Raw genomic sequence first — 26,080 nt, 5'->3', positions numbered from 1 at the left:
AAACAGCTAGTCCTTCCTTTTATATTATCCAGCAAACTGAAGAGATACAACCTACAGCAGATCCGTTGTAATACCCTCTTCGCTCTCATACAATCTCCTATCCCTTTCTCACTTAGAATATAGATCTACATAGACACAATACAATTCCCTCATATATAGCGAGGGGTTTCCTTCTAGGGAAAAGAACCCTAAATTAAACATAACTCTACCATCAGATCTCCGCCTAATGAATGGCTTAGATTGACTATGAAATTACAACATTTTACAAGGCAAATTTACATCTATTTTAGCTTCGGGGGTGCTGCCCCTGATCCCCTGCTAGGGGGGGCTCCTAAAGATCATTGTCGCCCCCCCTTGGACCCCCTTTGCAGCTCAAATATTATGGTCAGCATTGATGCCACATTATGAACTGGGGTCCAATGCAGTGATACCTCTAAATAAAAGAAGATAATCAGGCTCAACACCCAACAATCTCCCACTTGGAGACTGATTATAGCAACTCCACCGTTGCTTCATTTGTTGGAGAATGACTCCACTTTGGACCTGGTTGTTTCTCATATTCTTCATCATACTTGAAGACCAATTGAAACTGAGAAAAATCTCAATTTCTCCCTGGTTACAACTTCTGTTAACATAACTGTAGGATTATGGCTAGTGCGTATCTTTTCCAACTTCAATTGTCCATCTTCCAACACTGACCGTATGAAATGTACTTGAGTTGTATATGTTTTGCCTTGGAATGAAATGCAGAGTTCTTTGCAAGATGTATGGCACTCTAGCCGTCACTGTATAACCTGCCCAACTCCTGCTTCTTACCCAATTCATCTAGAAATCTTTGTAACCAAATGATTTCTTTACTAGTCTTTGTAGCAGCAACATACTCTACTTCATTGTTGAGAGTACAACAACACTTTGGAGTTTTGAAACCCAATTGATAGTTGTTCCACCTACAGTAAACACATATCCTGTTGTGCTCCTCCTGTTATCTCTATCACCCGCCATATCTGCATCAACATATCCCTGTAGAGAAATGTTTGAACCACCAAAGCATAATGTTTGATTTGTGGTACCTCTCAAATACCTGAGAATCCACTTCACTGCCATCCAATGTTCTTTTCTTGGATTGTTCATGTACCTGCTTACAACTCCCACTACATGTGAAATATGAGGCCTTGTTCAGACCATTGCATACATTAAGCTTCCAACTGCTGATGCATATGGAACTTTAGACATATAAGCCATTTCTTCATGTGCCTTGGGACACACCTCCTTACTTAGTTTGAAATGGCTAGCCAAAGGTATAATAACTGGTTTTGCATTCTCCATATTAAATCCCTTCAACATCTTTTCTGTGTACTCATTCTGAGACAATGTTAATTTTTTATTCTTCCTGTCTCTAGTTATTCTCATACCAAGGATTTGTTTTGGAGCACTCAAATCCTTCATTGCAAATGAGTTCTCTAGTTTTATTTTGAGCACATTTATTTCCTGCATGTTAGAACCTACAACAAGCATGTCATGTACATACAATAACAATATAATATAACTGCCATCATTTTTCCTTTTGAAATAAACACAATGATCAGAATGACATCTAGTATAACCTTGTTCGGACATAAATCTATCAAATTTTAGATACCACTGCCTTGGAGCCTGTTTTAAACCATACAACCTCTTCTTCAACCTGCACACTAGTTTCTCCTTCCCTTTTATCTCATATCCTTATGGTTGTTTCATATAAATCGCTTCCTCCAAATCCCCATGGAGAAAGGTTGTCTTTACATCTAACTTCTCAAGATGCAAATCTTCAGCTACTACTAGACTTAAAATAGTTTTGATTGAAGTCATTTTAACAAAAGGAGAAAATATTTCATCAAAGTCTCTACCCTTTTTCTGTGCAAACCCCTTCACCACAAGTCTATATTTCTACCTTTTTCTACCTCCATCTTCTTCCTTCAACTTGTAAACCCATTTATTTTGTAATGTTGTTTTAGCTGTAGGCAACTTAAACTAAGTCCCAATTCTGGTTATGTACTAAGGAGTGCATCTCTTATTTCATGGCTTGCTCCCACTTCTTCCTGGTTTCTACCTACACTACTTCTTCATAACATTCTGGTTCACCAGAATCAGTCAACAATACATAATACAATGAAGGAGAGTATCGTTCAGGGGGTATACTTATCTTGGCAGATCTTCTAACACCACTTTTAGGCATTTGAGGTGCTTCTTGCAGTTGTGGTTGTTGTTGTTGTTCTGGTTGTTGATCATTATGATTTTCAAGAACATTCATTTTTTTCTTTTATCTCATCAAGCACTATGTATTCTCTGTTTTCCTTTTCCTATTTCTTTTCCTGCAACTAATCCTTATACAAAACCTTGTCATTGAATATGACATATATGCTCCTAATGATTTTGTGTTTTTCATAATCATAAAAGCGATAACCAAAACCATTAACACCATATCCAATAAAGGTACATTTCTTTGATTTTGCCTCAAGCTTTGTTCTATTTTCTTTATTAATGTGGACAAAGGCTTCACAACCAAAAGTCTTTAAAAATAAGTAGTTTACCTTTTTACCTGTCATGCCTCCTCTGGAATACCACCATCCAAGGAACTTGAAGGCCCTCTATTTATTAGATAAATAACAGTATCTACAACATCTACCCAAAATTGTAAAGGCAATCCTGCATGAAATCTCATGCACCTTGCACACTCCATGATTGTCGTGTTCATCCTTTCTGACACACCATTTCCTTGTGGTGTTCCTAGAACTGTCTTCTCTCTGTGAATTCTATTCTCTGAATAGTACCTATCAAACTCTTTCTTTCAATATTCACCACCATTCTATGATCTGAGACACTTCAACCTTTTTCATGTCTCATTTTCAACCGAAGCTTTCCATTTCTTGAAAGTATCAAATACATCAGATTTATTTTGAATATAATAAATCCAAGTTTTTCTGGTTGCATCATCAATAAAAGTAACATAATAGTGAGAGCCACCGAGAGATGATACCTGATTAGGTCCCCATACATCTGTATGCACAAGTTCTAATTTTTTGCTCTTCTTTTCTTTCCCAACTCTGAGGAATTTGACCCTCTTTTGTTTTCCATAAACACAATTCTCACATAATTTTAAATCAACATCCTTCAAACCTGGCAACAAATTTCTTGAGTGAAGAATGTGCATCCCCTTCTCAATCATGTGCCCAAGCCTATGATGCCACAATGTTGTATTTGCTCCTGTAGAGGTTAAAGCATTAATAGAATTAGAAATACCATTGCATAAATACAATGTACCAACCTTTTCTCCTTTTGCTATTACCAAGGCTCCTTTAGTGACCTTCCAAGTTTTATCTATAAAAGTAGTTACACAGCCTTCACCTCCCAACTGCCTTATTGAAATAATATTTTTCTTCAGATCTGGAACATGTCTTACCTCCTTCAATAGCCATTGATTTCCATTCTGTTTTTTTATGAAAATTGTACCCATTCCAATGATTTTACAGGGTTTATCATCACCCAATCGAACTTGTCCAAAATCTCCTTGAACATAATCATGAAAATGTTTCCTATTAGGTATGGCATGGAATGAGGTGGCTGAATCTACCACCTAGGCATCAATAGTATTTTCTAATGAAAGAATCAAAGCATCTTGAAACACATCACCTCTCACATTCACTTCATGATTATTTTCTTGTCGCGCGTCTCTTTCTTTTCCCTTTCGAGACTTGCAGTCTTTCTTCAGGTGTCCTTTCTTCCTACATTTCCAGCACACTATCCCCAATCTAGACTTGGATCTTCCTTTCCTTGACTTATTGCGATATCCTGGGCTCTTTCCTCTTTCCATTTTTCTTCCCCTAGTCTCTACAGTCAAAGCATTACCTGATGTCTCACCAGAGCTTTTCCATCACATTTCCTCGCTAAGGATTACACCGACAACATCATCAAAATTTAAAGTACTAGATCTAGAGACAGAGTTACTAATGGCCATAACTAAACCATTCCAACTTTCTGGCAATGGGCATAGAAATAACAGAGCCCTAACTTCATCATCAAAAGTTACCCCTAAAGAACTTAATTGACTGGTAACTATATTAAATTCATTTAAACGATCAACAACGGATCCACCTTTTGACATCTTCATATTAAATAAATACTTCATAAGAAATACCTTATTTGAGGTCGAGGGTTTTTCATATAGTTTGGCCAATGCCTTCATTAAACCCTCTGTTGTCATTTCATTTGAAATATTAAATGCTACCAATGACGCTAGGCATAGCTGTATTGTTCCAAGTGCCTTTCTGTCAAGAGTATCCCATTTTGTGTCTATGATACTCGTCAGATTCTGTCTTTCCGCTCAATAGTAGGTACAGATCTTTCTGACACAGATAATATTCCATCTTCATCTTCCAAAACCAGTAGTTTTGGCCGTTAAATTTTTCGACACTAAACCTACCATCTTCTGCCATTGCTCCCACTCGAACCAGGAACCTTTCTCTACTTCGAGTTTATTAGCCAAATAGAACTTCGGCTCTAAACCAGTTGTTAGAAAATTATATATTATAGAGAAATGGAACACATAAAATATATTGCGAAAATATAAACATAGAAAACACATAAAACAAGAGAGACACATATATACGTGGTTCACTCTTCGCTCTCACCCAATCTCCTCTCTCTTTCTCACTCTGAATACAAATATGCATATACACAATACAATTCCCTCATATATAGCGAGGGGTTGCCTTCTAGGGCAAAAAACCCTAAATTGAACATAACTTCTACCATCAAATCTTCGCCTAATGAATGACCTAGATTGACTACGAAATTACAACATTTCACAAGGCAATTTTACATCTCCTTTTGGCTTCAAGGGCGCTTCCCACAATCCCTCGCTAGGGGGGGCCTCCTAAAGATCATTGCTGCCACCCCTGGACCCCCCTTCCAGTGCAAATGTTATGGGCAGCATTGATGCCACCTTACAAACTGGGGTCCAATGTGGTGATACCTCTGAATAAAGAAGATAATCAGGCTCCACACCCAAAAATCTCCCACTTGGATACTTATTATAGAAACTCCACCATTGCTTCATTTGATGGACAATGACTCCACTTTGGACCTGGCTGTTTCTCATGTTTTTCATCATACTTGAACACCAATTGAAACCGAGCAGAATATCAATTTATCCTTGGTTACAACTTTTTTTAACATATTTGCAGGATTCTGGCTAGTGTGTATCTTTTCCAGCTTCAACTGTCCATCTTCCAACACTGACCGTATGAAATAATAATTGAGTTGTATATGTTTTGTCTTGGAATGAAATGTAGAGTTCTTTGCAAGATGTATGGCACTCTAGTTATCACTATATAACCTGCCCAACTCCTGCTTCTTACCCAATTCATCCAGAAACCTTTGTAACCAAATCATTTCTTTACTAGCCTCTACAGCAGCAACATACTCTGCTTCCCTTGTTGAGAGTGCAACAACACTTTGTAGTTTTGAAGCCCAACCGACAGTTGTTCCACCAATAGTAAACACATACCCTATTGTGCTCCTCCTGTTATCTCTATTTTTTAGCTTTGGGGGCACTGTCCCCGATCCCTCGCCAGGGGTTGGCTCCTAAAGACCACTATCACCCCCCCGTGGACCCCCCTTGTAGCAAAAATATTACGCGTGGCATTGTCGCCACATTACGAACTGGGGTCTAATGCGATAATACCTTTGAATAAAGAAGATAATCAGGCTCCATAGACAACTCCCACCTCCGGCATCTTATCCAAATATTGACGAACCTTTTCCTTGTACTTAGGATTAAGGCAATACGGTCTCTGTTTAACAGGCTTCATGTCTAGTTTCAGAGTGATCTTCATAACGTTCAAATCACCAATGATGCCATTCAAATCCGAAAACTTGGTAGGGAATAGATCTTGGTATTCGCTGAGTAACTCAGCAACATTATCCATAGTAGCATTGTCGCAATAATCCCCAAGCTTTGCAAATTTCGATTCTTCTTTAGTGCCAATGTTTACTTGCTTTGTCTTCAGTGACGCAGTGATGTCTGAGTTGTCTATTTGTGGGCCCTCAACTTCGTGATGCCCTTCTGCCTCTAGAATATTAATGTTCCTTGGATCTTTAGCCTCCTCTTCAGTGTCACATTATAGCATTCCAGCGCATGGTGCAACTGGGTTCCCCAGTATTTTTGGACCCTTCCACAGGTTCTTGCGGCGTTCTAAAGATAACTTCCTTAATCTCTTGTAGAGCTTCATCAATGCTTGCAAAGCCATCTTCAAAGTTGAAGGTCAATAACAATCCTTCCCTCAATATATCCCATTCTTGGAAAAATATGTGTACCCACTCCGGCTGTGGCTCTCTTCCCCATGCTTTAGTCCATTTTTCTAAGTGATTACGTGGATCATCCTTCCCATCATATTTTTTAGTCAATCAAGTGTTAGGACGTCCAAACCATAATCTCATCATTCTTTGGTAATCTCTCCATCTAGCAAAATTGTCTTTATGCATACCCCACCATCGTGGAGGCATAGCGTGTAGTGCCAAATCTAATGCTTGGAACTGGTGATCCTTAGGGACTTCATGCTCAAATACATCCATAAACTTATCTACATCAGTTAAACTATCATAATAGGGTAGTTTCCTTACCTCCAACGACACACAATGCATCGACTTCATCATCATATGGCATCGGAGTGTGGATACTTCATGCAACTGATTTTGCCAATGTTCCAACTCTTTCATCTGAATTAGAGGTGCAGTAACTCTCCTGCTCCCATGAAATCCATCCATCTGCCATCCGATTGATCCAGTCCTAGTCTCGCATCATTATTTTGTAAATTTGATCCAGTTCATCCTCAGTTTCTTCATAATCACAAACTGGTTCAGTATAATGTACCCCTTCCATAGGGTCCAACGGCACTACAACCCGAAGTGATTTCCTTTCAAATGACATTTTCCTCTTCTTCATATTGATGACCCCATTCATATCAATGGCCAAGTCAATTCCCAAGGGCGCAGGGTATGGATTACAGTCATCAACAATCTCTATAACTTCAAAGTTAGCCATCGCGCTCGCACCCTCTATATCAACTCTTACTCCATATAATCATCTTATAGGGATGATCTTCTATTGGTTCTCCATTCTGAGGTAAATCGGAGACCACTACAGAGTAGGTCTTCCCATCCTTTCCCATTTTTTTCAGCAAAACATTCGCATCAAATCCCAGATCCAAGATGACCTGATCCATCTCATAGTCACCTATCTACATGGTGAGCCTCATCTCGCACCCTGTTCGTGCCTTATGTTTTCCAATCTTTCTGACTATGCAGTGCCCATCATGTACCTTATCTTCGCTGGTGCATTTGTTTATTAACTCTTGCATGCATTCCATAGCTTTTTTGTCATGCAACAATTTTGTGCAGGTATCCAAAAACGTAGTATGCACAGAGGGATCAACCTCTGCAGGCGCAATGGTTTCTTGCACCTTGTTCTGGTTTCTTGAGGTGGAGGCCTCAGTGAAGTTTTTATTGGCTTCCATAAAAGTTTCCTTAGCGCACTCTATATCAAAACCAACTTCCTTCTCTGGGGCCTTGTGGACCCATCTATCCTCTTCGGGTTGTTTATCTTTATCATTGCTAGTTTTTATTCAACTCCTCAGCACTATATTCACGCTTTGATCCTCCTCATGGGGCTCAAATCTCATCATTTTAATTTTTGCATAGGCTGCTGAGGCTACACTATCTTCTCTTAAATTTTAGCTATCAACACCTGACATTCTTTTATAGTATGGTCAAACTGGCTGCAGTATTGACATGATGGGCATGTATGATTTTGGCAGCCTCGCGCATAGTGCCCTGACAATCCACAGTTGTAGCAGATGAGATGACTGCGGCCTCGACTAGGTCCTCCTCCTCCTTGGCCCCATCCTCATCCTTGATAACCTCATTGCGCTCCCCCAATGCCCTCATCTAGAGGCCAAGTTTCTGCTTGCATCCAATATGTAGGTGTTCTTTCCATCATCAGCTCATAGCTTCTACAATGGTGCTCAATTGCTCATCGTGGCCCACATATTTGAAAAAGTTACAAAATAACTGCTGAGGTGTCTGGATAAATTTTTGAAGTAAATGACAATTATCCATCGCATGTTGTCTAGCAACTTGAAAAATAGTGCACCATAGCACAATCCCCATGCTTGGTCCTACTGGGGCTTCTAGCTTTAGGGTAATTTGTCTCCCTCTTGTAATATAATTCACAAATATGGGAAAGTGTTCTTTATTGTGCCCCTGGATCTTGCACTTTAGACACCAGACTTTCGTGCACACCTCTAGTTTAGTCTCCTTGTCTTTCTTCAGGCTCTACAATTCTAAGAAAAGGCTATGTAACTGAGTGTGGATCTGTTGTACCCATGAGGTTGCATCCTGAATAGGAGTTGAATGCAACCTCATCGTGATCTCCAAGGCTTCTGCCTGTGTTCCTATATTCTATTGTGACAAAGCAATTCTCAAGTGGGGCAGGAGCGAAGCTATAAATCATTCGCGATGCTAACTATCTGAGAGCTACATGTTAGCTTCTCGAATTTGACACTTCAACCTCTGATCTAATTCCCACGGTGTCTCATCGACCCTCATCATGATTTCTTTAAATCCAACTACTGACTAAGAGTCATACTTAGGCTTACTAAACTCCTTGTTTAAAGCCGCCTTAGTCTCTGCTAGTGATGCAAGAGGATTATCATAGCAAAACTTAATATACCAAGTCAACACGTGATCTTGCAGAAAGTTAACTAATTGTCCCTTCTTGATATTGTCATCAATAATATGTTGTGTTGTCCACACAGCATTTGCAACAAACCAGATCTGCTCTGTATCTTCATATCTTCACTCCCTATGCCTTTGAAAATTGGCAGCTTCATGGTGTTCACCATGTTGAATGGTGGGGGTGGAGGTGGAGGTGTGGGCGAAGGTGTATGCGGTGGAGGTGGAGGTGGAGGCAGAGTGAATGGATGATTTATTTGAGGAAACCCTGAGTGATTTGCTAAACAGTGCTTCGAGACGGAGTTCATTTTGCCCCTTCGTCGTCACTTAAAGGAGGTCCAATCAATGGACTATACTTTGGTCATGATCCTTCACGATTTCTGAAGAGTCATCCACATCGCATCACTCTGAACATCAAGGTAATGGCATCACCCATTTTTCACATAACAACATTTTAATCCAAGTATTCAAAGATCTTAAATACTTACCTTGCGGTCCTTTGAAAAATCTCCGCTCCACTTCGTTGTAGCTAACTGAGGTATCAACTACAAATTTTGTAACAAATCCTCCTATAATTCGATCAAGCCAATGATCGACAACCCACGCGATCTTGTTTTCAGAAGCTTCTAACCATCGCATTAATTCAGGAGTCCACACTATAGGATTATCGAGCTTCCACCTTCCTTGACTGTCTATCAATTTAGCCAACCACTCATATAGCTCAATGGGGAAGGTGCAGAAGAAGATCTCATGCATCCATGTATACAAATACCTATTCAACCACTGTTCCTTTTACAGGCGCGGATTCTTTTTTTCGTGCACTGCAAATTCATGAATTTTCTAATCCAACCACTTTTCAATTTCTTTCTTGGTCAGATTCCAATGATGCGACATCACACATCTCTTTCAAGCAGATCCCAGTCATGGAAACATAACCATTTTTTGGCTTATGGGGTCCTGACTGAGGTTTAAAGTTAGTTGTGCCAACCAAAAAATCCATACACTACTGGCCCTTTCAGCAACAACTCACGTATCATAGGCTACAGTCTCACCCGAAGAAGTATGGGGGGATGCAAGAACCAAGTTTCTGCATGTAGAGACTAATGTGATGTCTTTTAGCACCTCAGACTTTCCTTCGTGCAGATCGATACGCTTAGAAGGCTCACTACTGTAACTCTATCAAAATGGTCTTTAGACCTCCCGGAAGGTATACAATTGGTCTTTGTAGACCTTTAACAGTCAATCTATCTACTTACGTGCATCAGAAAGTAGTTCTAAATTAGGGTTCGTGTAGGTTTACTTAATCTATTTGTAGATATCAAAGAATGCATCAGAGTCTTCACGAAATCACATAAACATGCATTGCATACATCACTAACACTTATTCAGTAGAATCGCACAACATTTAACCATTGTTTCATAAAACACATCATTCATCGTCAACGTATAGTATTAACAACAATACACATAAATACACAATAATTATTTGGAAACCGTCTTTATTGATCTTCAATTTAGGATTACAGACTCAAAACTACACTATGCACTCAGCTGCATGGGTCCGCGCACTCAGCTGCAGACTCTAACTAGGCCTCTGTGCACTTAGCTGCAGATCCTTTCTTTTCCTATATGACCCACTTATCTTCGCTATCACTTCCCTTCTATCTATCCATTACATCTAATTTCTCCCCAAAAACATGACTTAGACTCTCTAAGACACACCTATTTATAGCCTTTCTCATACAATCCCATGGTCCGTGAACCATGGGTGGATCTCAAAATTGACTCATACTTTACATAAAACAAGGGGCTAAACCCCTTTGACTCCTAATCCTATATGCACTTTGCATCCACAAATCGCGGAGACTTTACATTAGTTATGAAAATGTATCAAACCTTGGGTTATTTTAACCCAAAAACGGACCCACGGGACCCCATCCCAACCATTTAACTCGAAGTAGGTTGAACAAAAATAGGCTCAAGAACCAAGGAAAAATTCATGCAAAAATAGGGGCCAATGTTGGTGTAGAAGATGCACCAGTTTGTTTCAATGCTGGTGCAGAGTGGGCCAATGTGAGGTGCAACATCTGTCAAAGGCACAGGGGGTGCATTGGGCCTGGGAAAGAAGTTTCCAGCATAAAAATTGCAAAAACGGCTCAATGAGATCACTTCCTAGGCTTGTTCTTGGTTGGATAATACAAAAAAATCTATCAAGGAGGTAACGAAACACAATGGACAAGGATACCACCAAGTGAATGCTTTGATCCCTAGTATGGTCACCAATTTGTTATGAGGGATTTATGCTTATGAACAAAAGTATCACCCCTAAGTAGGTGGCTAACCTAGAACAACAGAGAGACAAGGAACACAATGATTTTCCTTAATTTAAATAGATTATGGAGTGAGGCCTACATGGAATCCTTCATGCACTTCACTCCTTGTTTAGCTTGGAAGCTCCAATTGCTAAAATTAGAACTTGCATAGTCAAATAACACAATCCAAGAAACTACGAGATCTATGCATTATCATCTAAATACTTCATTCAGGAGATCAACATGGTATTGAGATAAGTGAAATAACAACATCACATATAGGAAAACAGTGAATTCTTTGCATTACTATAAATGGAAGGAGATTACAACCATATTAAGTAGCACTTGATTGTGTAGAATAGCTCCTCCAAGTTGTTGACTTGTCCTTTCCTTATCACAATATGCACCGCCAATCACCTTAAATGGATGAGAATATGATCACTCACTACAGCAGCATAAGGGTAGAATCACTCTCCAAAAGCCAACCCCCAACCACATAGAAGGCTAGGAATATAAAAAGAAGTATCGTAAGTTGGGAGTTCTTATATAATTACCAATCTAGGGTAAGATATGAACCTTTGATGGATGGATAGGATCAAAGGATAATTGGTGAAAACTCCAATGTAGGGAAGGATAGGATCTGAATATTTGATCCAAGGTAAGTAGTTGAAACAAATTATGTAAAATCCTAGAAGGAGAATCTTCTGAAATCCCGATCATTCTCCTGTATTTCAAGAACCAAAGTAGGTGAAAATGGGAGAAACCTACTAGTGACCAATGCAGATCATAGTGGAGAAACCTGCTGGTGAACAACGTAGACCATAGCGGATCAAATTGCTGGTGAACACACCCCAATAGGCATACAAGGAGCATTGGTCCTTGAACTGGCTTAGATGAAGCAGTTTAAGCCTCAAACTCTGGGAAATGAAAGGTACTTTCATAAGGCTTTGTGTAAGATAGTGAAAAGGGGGAATAGGATGTTGATTGATCCCATTAGGAGGCTCACTAATTAGATGTGACAAAATGGTCTATAACAAGTTCTAATGGCATGAAAAATATTCTGAAGAAATAACAATGGGGCGTAATTGCACAATTATGCTCACTAAAGGTTCAAACTTCGAAATCATCTATTTCTCCAGAACTCCAAAAAGTCTTGGACAATTATTCCAAGGTGTTTGAGACTCCTAAAGGCCTCCCACCTATTTGTGATCATTATCACACTATTCATTTGATTCTAGCAAGTGTTCCTACAAAAATTAGGCCTTACAGATATCCTTTGCCCAAAAGAGTGAAATTGAACACATGGTTGTAGAAATGCTAGAGGTTGGTAGAGTTCAACGTAGTCAATTTCTTTTTTTTCTGCTCCAATAGTATTGGTGCACAAGAAGGATGGATCATGGCATATGTGTCTAGATTATAGGGAGCTCAACATGTCATTGATGAATTTTTAGATGAACTATATGGAGAAATTTACTTCACCAAGCTAGTTCTTCATTTAGGATATCATCAAATTAAAATGAAGACTAAAGACATCCTAAAAATAGCATATAGAACTCATGAGGATCATTATGAATTTTTGGTCATGCCTTTTGGCCTTACCAATTCAACGTCCACATTTCAATGTTTGATGAATTCCATTTTCAAACCCTTCCTTAGAAAATTTGTGTTACTATTTTTTGATGATATACTAATCTACAACAAGTCTTGGAAGCATCATGTTCAGCATGTTGAGAGGGTGCTCAAACTATTGGAGGAGAAACAATTATATGCAAAAATCTCCAAATGTTTCTTTGGAGTTGATGAGCCCCAAATTGGGTAACTTATTGGGCTCATTTTGCCTAATTGTCCTTGATCAATCCACCATTTTTCATCGATTATGCATGTTTTTTGAGTATGTTTATGTTATTTGAACGAATAAGGGTGGTCACTTTACCAAGGAGGCTAATACGTGGTTATTTCAGGTCTTTTGGACAAATTTTGGAGCAAATCCAAGCAATTATGAGCCAGGTGACAGCCAAGCTTGAGGAAGCAAGGGTGAGGATTCGTAGGGAGGTTTTCTCTTGCATTAAATGGTCATTCCTCGAAATCTCCACCCTCAACTCGGAGCTCAGCAGGCCACCAAAACGAATCCTAAAGGCAGCCGACCAGCTTTGGGAAGAGTGATAGTTTACTGGCAGTTTGAACAACTGAGTCCCTTGTGTTAAGGAGGGATGCTAGGCCCCTCGTAGTGTATAAATAGGAAGGCCTCAGCCTTTGTAGTTTACTTTTGGAACTGTTGGGTTTTGCACTATAGTGCTCTCATTGTCTCAGCTCATTTTTGTAGCTACTGCTGTATAACTTTCTTGTGACATGATTATTTTTGGATAATGAAAAGTAGCTCTATTTGGCATCAGCGCTGAGTTTTCTTTAGGAGCCTGCAACTCTTGGGGTTGGGCTGAACCCAAGTGCCAATGCTTCCTTATGTACTGTTATTTGCTTTTTATGTCTTTGCAAAATAATTTCTGTTAAGTAGATTAAAATCTTGTTGTTTATCTAGGTCATTGTTGATGATTAGAAAGACTTTTGATGTTCAGATTGAGTTGATAGGTTATTAACAGGGACAAGCTTCAGAAAAAGGCCATCAAGCACCTCTGATTTCACCTCTCCCTCAGTGGGATCAGGAGCTAGGATCAAGGTGACCTTGCTGCCACCAAAAACACTATCTTTGCTTCGCCATGCAACCATTAGTGTTCGATTTTTATTTGCAGAAGTTGGTTACATGTTCAGATTCTTGATTGCTTCATTGCATAGTTATTATACATGGTTTCATTGCAAATAAAATTTTGTTCATTCTCTTTACTATTAGCTAGATCAGATTAGGTTAACGTAACTAGGTCTCTGATTTTCCAAGTCTTCGTTGGTTCAGTTGAAGAAACAACTTGCAGAGCACCCGTACCACTTCTCTATCTACCCATACTCCATCAATCTCATCTGCTCCATCCCCTAACATGGATTCTTGCCTCACGTTTGCCATTTTCTCACCTAACCCTAATTTTTGTGCAACATTGCTTCTCTCCTCCTTGAACAAATCCAGCCATCTTCATCTCTCCTCAGCTCCATCCACCAAGTCCTGGACCTCTTCACACCCTTTCCCTACCTCCATACTCACTCCTTCACCTTTCTCTCTCCATCCATTCTCCAAAATCCCATTTCTGAGCATCCTGTAGAAAATTACAGGCATCCTGTAGAAATTCCAGAACATCCTATAGAACCCCTGTTAGCCTCTCTCATAAAACAATAATAAATCCAAAAATAAATTAATTAATTAAATATTCCAAGTTAGGAATTTGTGCCTAACTCTTGGGTTGTTCCTCTAAGATAGGAGTTAGTTTAGGTAACTCCTATATTGGTGTGTGTCTGGTGAGAAATTATCTCAACCAAAGGAGAAATTATCTCAACCAAAAGTGTCTAAGATAGCACGCACTATCTTGAGAACACTGTGTCTCATCTATTTATTTGTAACACTATATTCAATTATTTTAATAATGAAAATGTGAGACAGAATACCTGAGGCTAAAGCCTTTTCCGCCATTCTTTGGTGTCTGGTTTATTATGTGTGCTTTATATATTTTTCTGAGTTAATTTCATTTTCAATATGTGGTATCGGAGCTGAAAGATGCCTGTTCTACATTTTGTTTGAATCTGCAAGTATATTGCTCTGGAAATTGCAGGAAGATGAATTCATTTGGAGTCTAAGTTGCTGGCGAAGACAAATTGGGCAACGTAGGAGATAATTGCCACTGGGTATTGAAGCAAGGACGGATAGATGGACAGCGTTAAGAGGATTGGCAGCAAGCTTGGTAGCACTAATTATGTGATCTGTCCTCTATTAAGTGTAGCGCAGATTTGATGCAATTCTATTTTGTCAACATAAGGCGGAAAGAAACACGCTATTTTTTTCTGAATTGACTTGGGAGAATTATCAGAGCCAGAACCTGAACTTGAACTTGAAGATGATGCAGACGCAGATAGAATTACTGCTGTTGGTATTTGGTAAAGTGACCCCGTCTTAGTTGCAGTGTTATTGTATAATTCTAAGTCTGAAAGTGGTCTGCGGTGAGGCCCTGATGGTGTCCAAGCGTGGCTGGAGACATGCACAAGCACGTTGTCTGTCCATTCTGTCACTGTAAATATGGTTTTATTGTTGTGTGATTTTTCTGTATGGATTGTGTGGTATAATGCAAAAGAATTGGCCCTAAACTATGTGTAAGAGTTTCAGCAATCATCCCAGATAAATTCCAAAGAGAGATCGAGAGAGGCAGCACAACATGATATATCATTGTGCATATATATTGATGCAGACTTGCAGATCTGTGTGCGCCTGAGTCGATTGGTGCTAATATGAATCCATACAAATGTGAAAAATCACTTTTTTTTTTGCACGTTTCTATGCAATTTATCAGTTTACTTGAATGCCCAAAGTCATAGCTTGTATAAAATGGTGTAGTTTTATACTGTTATTAATCATCACCATTGCAGAATCCACAATGAAGCCGTTGCAGTATACAAAATACAATTGCCAGGAAAAATAAAGGGAAGCAGTGCAAAGAATCCAATATGTTTGCCTATGAACATAGTTACACGTGGTGGAGTCGAGCTTAAGAAATGACCAGCGTGGAGTCCAGTTTCAAGAAATGAACAACGTGGAAGTGTAGCCAACAGTGAATCACCGTGAGGAGAATCAACATTGTACGTGAATTTGTGAGGTGGAGGAGTCGATACTGGGTTGCAGTTGCAGTTGCTAGAAGATCCGGAGGACTATGTGTGGAACTTAGTTGCGTGAGGTGTGCGTTGTTTGATGTCTCTGCATTGGATCAGTTAACATCTCTGCGTCTTTATTTTTATCGTTGCAAGTTATGCGTTGTTCAAAGTATACGGTGAAAAGTTTTTGAAAAGACACATTGTATGGTACGTCTATTTTTATATGCATAAAGGGAATGGCACATACACCTTTACATACATAAGCAACGTGAATTCAAGTGATTTCATAAAGTTTTAATAATTATTTTAATGGGAAGTATGTAAAGGCACTTTTTAAAGAGTGATCATAAATTATTTTAATGGAGGGATAAGGTATGCTTTTTAAATTGTAAAATTATTTTGGAGTGATAAGTTTTTTGGAGTGAGAAGTAAGAAGTGTTTTGTAATTTTGGAGAGATACAAGTATATTTTGTAATTTTGGAGTTATAAATATTTTTGTATTTGGAGTGATAAGTGAATTCTTTTTTAGAGAAAAATCAATCATGTACTCCAAAGTAATATTTTATTTTGAGAGAGATTTTGAGAGATTGAGTCAGTGCAGGTAATTTTTGAAGACAAGTTGCTTCAAGCATTAGTGAGCTTGACATTTTCGTTGCTTCAGAAGTTGAAAAATGATGTACTCCAGTCATTAATAAAAAACATATCATTTTTGTGGTGATTGTGTCCTAGATCCGCCCGAAATTGAATAAGGGGATCTTAGGTACACAAAGAGTGTGTTGATGATGGTGCATGCTTCATGTTGTTGCTTTTTTATTTGTGTCTAGTTTTGACACATAAATGATCTCATTTAACACACATAAAGTTCAATGCAAGCAAGCACAACACTTGTAATGAAATAGCTGCAAGGAAGGATAATTAAACTCAACACATGCATTTGCGTCACTACAACAAATAATCAATGTTTTCAACATCGGCATTCTACCTCAACAAACAAATTCATTCAATACAATCAAGTTCATGAATCTGCAGACTCCAGCATTTCAAAGCAAAGTCTACATCACTACATTCAAGTTAATGAATCTGTAAACTTCAATGTTTCAGAGCACAATCTACATCAACATTATTGAACTTGTAATCAAACTCAAATTACATTGAATTGTAAGGGTGCATTCTCGGTTGAAACCGACACCCAAGTCTTGAATTGAGTCAAATTGAATTCATTGTAGTGAGTAATTAAAATCATTAAGCATTTTTTGGGTGCATTTTCGATAGTGTTCGACACCCTTCCTTTAAGCAAAATCATGTGAATGCACGAAATTTAACTCTAACGCAAACAAGCAACAAGTTCACATCTCCTGCAAGCGAGCGTGAGTATTCATTCAAGAAATTTGCGTCAAAATAGTACAAAGTTCAAACCTTCAACCGAGTCGGAGTGAAGTTCATTACAGCAACGATCAAAGCAACCAAGCAAGTTCCACTCTAACACCAATCAAGCAAGTTGAGATCAACATCAAGCGAGCGTGGCTATTCATTCAAGTGAGCGTGAAGTCATCAAGTAAGGCAAGTGAGCGTTCACACAAACGCGATCATCATCAAGCGAGCGTGAATTCCAGAGTCTAAGTAAGAAAGTTCTACAACTCTAGCAAGTGTTCCCAGCAAGTGCAATAAGCAACAAATCAAGCGAGCATGCCATTCAAGTCCCATAGCAAGCGAGCCTGTCATTCAAGTAACAAAATCAAGTGAAACAGTTCAAAGCACGACATCTATGACAAGAGAGCCTGATTTCAAGTAAGAAAGTTCAGATGGCACAACATATTCAGTTGTTAAAAATTCTTCACAGTTTGATCATCTCCAGTGATGAAGACATGGTGCACATCAGCAAAGAAACTCTTGCTGATATTTCACGGCATCTACAACAAACACATGAAACCATTGAGTTTCTTCAACTCGAATCGCAACTTCAAAGGAATGAATTGCAAGAAAAGAGTGATACTTTCCAGTCATTCAACCATATAGATGAATATAAAGATGTTGATTCCAAGTCACTCATCCAAACAACTTCAAGTGTCGAAGTTTTTCATGAACAAATTCCAATTTCTTCCAAACCCATCACCAAGCCCTGGGAAGAGATTCAAAATAACAAGAATCGACGAGGCTTAGGATATGTCACTGATGACACCAACTTACATATCCCAGATTATTCCAAGCCAATTAAGTTCGTCAGTGCAGGATTTCTTGCACAACACACCTCAGCAGGTTTTAAGAAAGTTGCAGACAAACAGAACTGCACACAACCTGAAGTTGATGTCCAACCGAAATGTTTTCATTGTCAAAGAACTGGTCATATGGAACATCAGTGTTTTGATCTCCATCCTTGTCACCATTGTGGCAAGCCAAATCATTCCTCAGAAAAATGTCGCAACCAACAAAAATCAGTCAGATTGAAGATACATTATGAATGGATCGATCCTTGGGAATGGTCATCCACAGTCAAAAGATTGTCTCAGTTCTACAATCGACTACAATCACACATAGTGCAGCCAGTAGTGAACCGATGATGGCCCTCTCATGCAATTGAACGAGGGAGTACGAAAATGAAACTCTCCTACACCTGAAGGGGGGGAGTTCAAATATATTTTGGAGAAGATTGTCTCTCCTTTCAGCTAACAAAGGGGGGGAAATGTCAATGAAATTGACAAGTGGTTGTCAGACTGAAAGTCTCGACAACATCAGTGAAGCAACCAGTGGGCGTCTTCATCAGCCAGTGGACATTTGTCATCAACAGTGAGCATCAGCAAATTCGCCAGTGGGCGATCGATAGTCAAAGCAGCAGTGAGTAGCTTTCATCATAGTAAAAGCAACATTGAGTTGGTTTTCTACATCTTCAGCCAATGGGCATTCATCAAATTGTGTCAGTGGACATCGGATGTTGTTTTCAAGCAAAGGACAGTTGGATCCTTTTGCGGCTTGGCACATGATGGAGTTGTCAAGCGTCCTTCTGAGATGAATCAGTCATGCAGCTGACTCAGTCTCTTCATATTGCAGTTTCTTCAGCATCCAGATTTGGCGGTTTTTTCAGGCAATGTTTTTGAAGATCAACATGAGAACTTGGAAGATGGTTCCTCGTTCTTATTTTGGATTTATCATTGAAGGGGGGAATGTTAGCCTCTCTCATAAAACAATAATAAATCCAAAAATAAATAAATAAATTAAATATTCCAAGTTAGGAATTTGTGCCTAACTCTTGGGTTGTTCCTCTAAGATAGGAGTTAGTTTAGGTAACTCCTATATTGGTGTGTGTCTGGTGAGAAATTATCTCAACCAAAGGAGAAATTATCTCAACCAAAAGTGTCTAAGATAGCACGCACTATCTTGAGAACATTGTGTTGTGTCTCATATATTTATTTGTAACACTATATTCAATTATTTTAATAATGAAAATGTGAGACAGAATACCTGAGGCTGAAGCCTTTTCTGCCATTCTTTGGTGTCTGGTTTATTATGTGTGCTTTATATATTTTTCTGAGTTAATTTCATTTTCAATAACCCCTGCAGACTTCCTGTAGAAGCTCACGAATGAGGCTTCTTGATAGCCAAACTCTGTGAAACTATCTGGAAGGGTGTTAGGGACCCCTTAGGCCCTCTCTGAACCTTCCCAACCTCCTCCAAGCATTTCCTCTCTCCAATCCACCTCTGCATAGTCAAAAACAATTAAATCGCATGCATGATAATTCTGACAACTTATTCAAGAATACAAAAATATGTTTTTTTCAAATGTTACTGTAGAAGTAGCTTAGACACATGTATTTTTCCTTCCTAGAAGTCAATGGCATCTCTTTCAGTAGCTTGCATCCTCTTTCTTGCATCAGTAGGGCTAGCTGGTAAAATTAGGGTTTGCTAGGGTTTACGGTTCCTTTCAGCTTTCCAGTTTCTTTCTGCAAGTAGATCAGCCTTCTTTGAGCTAGCTTTCGCCCATCAGTTAAAAAGCTTCTTCTCAAAGCTCATAAGAGTTGGCTTAAGCTCCTAGCGGACTTATGCCAGTTGACCAAGTGACAGCTATGGCAAGAACTAGTACTTGTGCATACAACACGAACTACCGGTTGATAAAAGTAAAGAAGGGAGTCCTAGGAGTTGCAGCATTATTGCTGCAATACTGGAGCCCACCAGGAGTACAAGAGGTTTTCTCTGGTTGACAGGGTATTATTGCAAGTTTGTTAAGAATTATGGGATAATAGTGGCACCTCTAACATCATTACTAAAGAAATATGCATTTTATTGGACTCTAGAAGCAACAAAGGCCTTTGAACATCTTAAAGAGGCAATGTGCCAAGCACCGGTCTTAGCTACGCCAGACTTCACAATTTTTTTTATTGTGGAATGTGATGCTTCAGGAAATGGAATTGGTGTTGTTTTAATGCAAGAAGGAAGACCCATTTCTTTTGAAAGTCATCCAATCAAAGGAAAGTATTTACACAAACCTATTTATGAGAAGGAAATTTTTGCAATACTACATGCACTAAAGCAATGGTGACCTTACCTAATGGGAAGACACTTCAAGGTAAAAACAAATCATGATAGTCTTAAATACATTTTGGAACAAAGATTATCTTCAGAAGAGAAACAAAAATGGGTGACAAAGATGTTGGGTTATGACTTTGAAATCATCTACAAAAAAGGGAAGAAAAATGTTGTTGCATATGCACTCTCAAGAAAGGATGAGGATGTGGAAGCATTGCTTTGTGCCATTTCTATTATCCAACCTGAGTGGATAATTGAAGCAAGGGATGAATTGAAAAATGATGAAGAGATGTGGTCACTCATTCAAAATTTACAGCAATATCCCAGTACATCTGATACATTTAACTCAAAAAATGATTCATTATGGTACAAATATCTCTTATATCTTTGTAAGAATTCCCAACTCAAATAAAAGATTGTTTTGGAATTGCACACCTCTACCATAGAAGGGAACTCAGGATTTTTAAAAATTTACCATAGGGTCAAGAAGAAATTTTTTTGACATGGCCTTAAATTTAATATTGAGAATTTTGTGGTAGGATGTTTGGTTTGCCAACAAAATAAAGTTGAGATAATTAAGATCTCGGGTCTGTTACAACCTTTAGACATTCCAAGTTAGCATTGGGAGTAGATCTCAATGGATTTTAACACAGAGTTACCTAAGTTCGAAGGAAATAGTGCCATCACGGTGGTAGTTGATAGACTTACAAAGTACACACACTTTTGTGCATTATCTTATCCTTTCAAAAGCTTCATGGAAACCCAAAGATTATAGTAAGTGACAAAGATCCCATTTTCATTGGAAATTTTTGGACGAAATTATTTTCTTGTCTTGGCATTCAATTAGCTCATAACTCATCTTATCATCCTCAATCTGATGGGAAAACTGAGATAGTGAACAAATATTTGGAAGGATATATGTGTTTCTTTTTATATGACAAACAAACACAGTGGGTCAAATGGTTACCTCTAGTTGAATGGTGGTATAACACTTCCTTCCATACTACAGCAAAAATGACCCCATTTATGGCCCTTTACAGATATCATCCACCATCCATCACATCCTCATTAAGAAAAAAATCTAAGGTTCAAGCAGTGGAAGATTACATCAAGCATCAACAATAAGTTCTCCAACTCTTAAATGATAACCTCACTATGGTGGAAAATCGAATGAAACAATAGGTAGATCAACATCACAGTGAAAGAAGTTTTGATGTAGGTGACTGGGTATTTTTACGGCTACAACCATACAAAAAAATGTCTCTCAAGAAAGCTAAGAAGGATAATAGATTATCACCCAAGTACTACGGTCCTTACAATGTGTTGCAAAATATTGATACTATGGCATGACTATGGCATGCAAATTGGAGCTACCTACATCTTGTTGGAATTTCTAAGTCTTACTGTTAGAAATTCTTCATGTACTTTTCGATTTATTTCTACCTACTTGTTCTGTTTAATTAACAAGTTATTTACCATGTAAATACTGAAAATAAGTACAAGTACATGCTCAACACATTACAGATCATCAACTGAAGGAAAAAAAGCACATAAGTGACACCGTTGTTTTTGGACCAATGTCCCCAGAAAACCCCAATGCGGGAAAACCAATGCAGTTATCAAGAGGGTTATATTATTATGTAGTTTATTTGAGTACAACTGGGTGCCTAATCGGTTCACTCAACAGAGAAAAATACACAGTAGAAATACCTCTATATTTGAAAACAGGTATTCAGAAAACCTGTCCCACGAAACCCTCTCCGGCACAATTGAAGCTCAGCGCTGGCCATTCTAGCCTATGCGTCAGCCCCAGGACCCTCTACGTCATCCCTCTGAGGCACTGCATAGCCTCTAGGACCCTCTGCGTCACTCCCTCTGCCCTCTGCATGGATGACGCAGTCCCTCTGGGCTCTCTGTTGCCTCTACTAGGCTCTGCGTAGCTTGGATTGGTTGCTGCTCTCACTCTCTCTACTTCTACACTAGTCTCCCAGTATTGTCTCTGCCTCTCTACTTCATACTCACTACCCCTCACTGCTAATCACTATTCAATTTTGCTTAGCAACCCCGCTCTAGCAAAATGAATGACTAATCACTCTGATGTATTCTCCAATTGACCCTCAAGCCTCCTCTTATACCTTTCTCGTTGGTCCATCAACAGCCAAGATGAAATCTCTAATCAACAGCTAATATTATATTTGGCTTGATCCATGACTTTTGGAACCTTCTAATCTAGTTTTATATTAATACTGATTAATATTTTATTTTTCCTAAGTTTAGACTTAGGAACTCCATTAAAAATATTAATTATTTTAATATCTCGCAAACCGGTTATAATCTGTCCAACCCAATTCTGGGTCTTGGAGATCTCATGTTCTTTAGCCTCTCCACCAATCTTCATGGCTAGAGCACATCTGATGCTACCCCAAATCAACACATCTACCCAAGTACACATAGTTTTCCATGTTTCATGCTTAAAGAAGGTTATCGGTGACAAGAATCAAGTTCAAACAGTGTTTCTAGAACTTGATGAAGAAGGAAAAATCATAATTGAGCCTAAAGCAGTCACGAAAACAAGAACCCAACAACTAAGGAATCAATCAATTTCAGAGTATCTCATTAAGTGGAAGAACTTATTCACTAAAGATTCCACATGTGAGGATGAGAATTTCATACAAAAGCATCCATAACTACTCAAGCATTGAGGACAACAATGTTTTGAAGGAGAGGGCCATGTTAGGTCCCTATAATACTAGTGTAACCCCCTTATTGTTATTTTTATTGTAGCACCATTATTGTTATTGTTGTGCCCCATAGAAGCCCACTATTGTTATTGTTGTGCCCTTACATTATTATTGTTATGTAGGATCTAATTATATTGTAACCCTTTAGAATCCTATATATACAAAGGAGGTCTTTTCATTTGTATCATCTAATAATTGTTCATTTATTTAATGTAAATGAGGCTTCCCCCTCAAACAGGGTAATTTTTAAGTCATTGATCTATCTATTTGTGATTTGGTTGCATAACAGTTCCCTTCATCTTTTGCAGAACTGAAGGGGATTAAGGGAGAAATAGGGGAGATGGAAATAATGTTAAGACCATATGTAAAGCCAGTAAATCATCGATCATACAGACTAAACCAAAGGGTTAAGGATAAAGTGAAAAGAGAGAGAGATAAGATGTTAGCAACAGGGATTATATTCCTAGTGGATGAGGCTAAGTGGGTAAGTCTGATTGTGACACAAAATAAGAAATATGCTACAAAGATAAGGGCATGTGTGGACTACCATAGTATGAACAATGCTTTTGTGCATGATCCCTTTCCTACTCCATTCAGTGATGAAATTTTAGATAATGTGGCAGGGAATGAAGCCTATTATTTTACAAATGGATTCTCTAGTTATCACCAAGTTAGGATTGCGGAGGAGGATAAGAAGAAAATGAAATTTACCACGGAATTGGGAACCTATGCATAACATTTTATGCCATTTGGACTCAAGAATGTAGTCGCGGTGTTTTCAAGGATTGTGATCACCGCCTTTAGAGATTACATCCACAAGTTCCTAGATGTTTATATGGATGACTAGACGGTGTATAGTCTGCTAAAGAAACACTCCATTCTACTTAGAATCATGTTTGATCGATGTAGACAGATGCAGATCTCATTAAATTTGAACAAGTGCATATTTTCATTCCTTTTTGGCATGCTCTTGGGCCACATTGTGTGCAAAGGAGTGGGTGTAGACCCTGCTAAGGTTGCGACAATATTGAATATGGACCCAGCCACAAGTGTAATGAAACTCAAATTGACCTTGGGACATACAGGGTAGTACAGGAGGTTTATCCACAACTATGCCTCAATTACTACACCTATGGAGAATTTGTTAAGGAAGGTTGAATGATTCATGTGGCTGGAAAAATGTGATGTTGCACTTAATACACTGAAAGAAAAACTAGCAAGTGCATTGATTATGGTCTACCTAGATTGGAACAAATAGTTCCATGTTCACATTGATGCACCATGCATTGCTCTGGGTGTTGTTCTGGCTCAACGGGGGGAAGGGAACCTTGGAAACCCAATTTATTTTGCTAGCAGAAAATTGTCCGCACTAGAAAATAACTATACCACAACTGAGCGGGAGGCACTAGCGATGGTATATTTGCTTCAAAAATTTAGACACTACTTGTTGGGAGGCCAGTTGAATTTTTTCACTGACCATTATGCTTTGAAATATTTATTGAACAAGCCTATACTTGAAGGAAGAATTTTCAGATGGATTTTTTATTCTAGGAATTCACATTTGAAGTAATTGTTAAACCTGGCCAATTGAATGTGGGACCTGATCACCTCTCATGGCTGGAATCAAGAGAAAGTGTAGGATCCCTTGATGATTAGCTACCAGATGCTAATCTATTTTGGATTGAAGCAATACCAGATTACTTGGAAGACATTGAAAATTTTTTTGCTACAGGTTAATGTCCGGAAGAATACACAACCACACAACAAAGACATATGATCGTCTGAGTTGTCGATTATCAATTGATTGCGGGTAACTGTATAAATTGGGCTTTGATTAGGTGTTGCACAAATGTGTCCTTCACCATGAGATACATGATGTATTATGGGATTTTCATTCATTAGTTGTGGGTGGACATGTTGGAGGAAAGGTTATAGCAAGGAATGTATTGTAGGCGGGACTATGGTGGCTGGCGATTTTCAAAGATGTTAAGGAATATGCTAGAGGTTGTGATATTTGCCGAAGGATTGGGATACCATCACACAATGATGAACTATCATTGTAACCAGTACATGCACTACAAATATTTGAGAAATGGGTGGTCAACTTTATAGGATTTATCAACCCACTGGCACGTCACTCTCACTCTAGGTATATCATCACCACAATAGAGTACCTTACCAAATAGGAAGAGGCAGCACTGGTTAAGGACTGTACCATGGATACTTCCACCAGATTCATATTTGAGAACATCATATCTAGATTTGGGTGCCCCAGGAGTCTCACTAGTGATCAGGGGACCCACTTCATAAATGAAACAATTGCCTCCTTACTTCAGAACTTCATGATACAACACCATAGGAGCAGCTTGTATCACCCTCAGGAAAATTGTACAGTGGAGGCCTTCAACAAAAAATTGGAAAAGGGTTTGACCAAGATATGCTCAACCAAATGGGATGATTAGGATGAGAGAGTGATAGAGACTCTATGGGCATACCACACAACTATTAAGCATTTACACGAGCATATACCTTTCCATCTTGTTTATGGACATGAGGCTATGGTATTGACTGAATTTTCTATTCCGAACCTTTTCATAGCTTAGGACACTCATATGACAGAGGAGGACTCAATTCATAAAAGTCTAGATGAACTTTCAGAGCTCGATGAGGCTAGATTTATGGAATATTTCCATCAAATGGTCAAAAATAAAAGGCAGAAGGCATGGCATGACAGGCATTATTATTAAGAGAAAGTTATTCACAATAGGAGGACATGTTCTATTGTACGATAGAAAATTCTTATAGCTTCTTGGAAAGCTACGGATGCATTGGTTAGGGTTGATTGTTCTTGTGGAAGTAAAAGTGTCAAGAGATATTAAGCTCGCACAGTTGGATGATGTATTGCTACCAGGATGGGTGAACAGTGCACACCTAAAACCCTTCCACAGATCAAATAGTGTTACTCAGAATTGATTGGATCTCCAAAAGGAGACCATAGGT

The sequence above is a fragment of the Pinus tabuliformis genome, chromosome 7, assembly GCF_031772625.1.
Source record: "Pinus tabuliformis cultivar Carrire ecotype Pingquan chromosome 7, CPIR1, whole genome shotgun sequence".
In the NCBI taxonomy this organism is placed as follows: domain Eukaryota; kingdom Viridiplantae; phylum Streptophyta; class Pinopsida; order Pinales; family Pinaceae; genus Pinus; species Pinus tabuliformis.
Note: the sequence above shows the minus strand (reverse complement) of the source record.